This window comes from Carlito syrichta, unplaced genomic scaffold (genome assembly GCF_000164805.1).
Source record: "Carlito syrichta isolate Samal-C Ts95f unplaced genomic scaffold, Tarsius_syrichta-2.0.1 Scaffold312189, whole genome shotgun sequence".
NCBI classification, from domain to species: Eukaryota; Metazoa; Chordata; class Mammalia; order Primates; family Tarsiidae; genus Carlito; species Carlito syrichta.
Window position 1 is genome coordinate 512,006 of NW_007256285.1, and position 1,180 is coordinate 513,185.

Consider the following 1,180-nt stretch of genomic DNA (forward strand, 5'->3'; position numbering starts at 1 on the left):
TTCCCCACATTTCTGGAAATATATTTTTCTTTCTCTATTTTCCTATTAATTTTTTCTTTTGTTTGAACCTGACTCAACCTTAACACCAGTTGAATCTTCAAAGATGGGAACTGTTAAGTAGATATTTTTGAACCCTGAAATCCATTCAACCATATATAGAAAACTCTACGTGCTTTTAGTAGAAATCTCTATTATTAGTCACTCCATATTTTCCATGCAGTGATAGAAGATATATCATTTAAATGATCAAAAAAAGATCACTCAAGGCCCCGAGCAGGCGGTGTGTCTTTCCTTTTAGGCAGTACCACAGTAAGAGAGCAGAAACCATGGCAGGACAAACTTTTAGAAAGTTTCTTCTGCTCTTTGATCCAGTATTGGTTGAAAGGAGTGCAGCCGAAACTATAACCAAGGGAGGCATTATGCTTCCAGATAATTCTCAAGGAAAGGTATTGCAAGAGACAGTGGTAGCCATTGACTCTTGTGCCAAAGAAAGGGTGTGGATATTCAACCAATTAGTGTGAAAGTTGGAGATAAAGTTCTTCTCTCAGAATATGGAGGCACCAAAGTAGTTCTAGGCGGCAAGGATTATTTCTTAGAGATGGTCCATTCTTGGGAAGTACATAGACTGAAGCTAATCACTGTTGAGATGGCGTCAACATGAAACTGCTCATTCTACTGAAGTTATGAGATCTTTTGTCGTGTAAATAAGTGTCGTCTTTCTTTTATAATAAACTAATGGTATCTAAACTAATGTCAAAAAAGATCACTCAGTATAAATGGTGTTAGACTTTTAAAAAAACAAATGGCAAATGTTATGTAAAGAAATTATTAAGTAGCTACCCCATCCTAATACTTAAGCGTCATGTCTGAGAGTTTGCTGTTTTATATGCAAAGGAAAGATTATAAACGAACACCTGTGACACAGTAACAAAGGCATCTGAATTTAATATGAATCCTAGTTAAGAGAGTTGCCTGCCATTCATTCTATTTGTCTTTCTAAACGAGACAGTAAGTAAAAATGAGTTGCAAATATGTGGCAGTTAAAAATTTAAGATGGACAATGTAGAAACATTAAACTTAGATAAAGACTAATATGCTAAAACATGTTGATAATATTTGTTGATAATGTTAATGATTTCAACATCAAAGGAATACAGACATTAGAACCACACAAACCAGG

At 34.7% G+C, this 1,180-nt stretch overlaps 1 pseudogene; it reads left to right on the plus strand.

Moving 5' to 3' along the window:
* The first annotated feature begins 326 nt into the window (after positions 1 to 326).
* On the plus strand, positions 327 to 629 carry LOC110596685 (annotated as a pseudogene).
* The last annotated feature ends 551 nt before the right edge of the window (positions 630 to 1,180 follow it).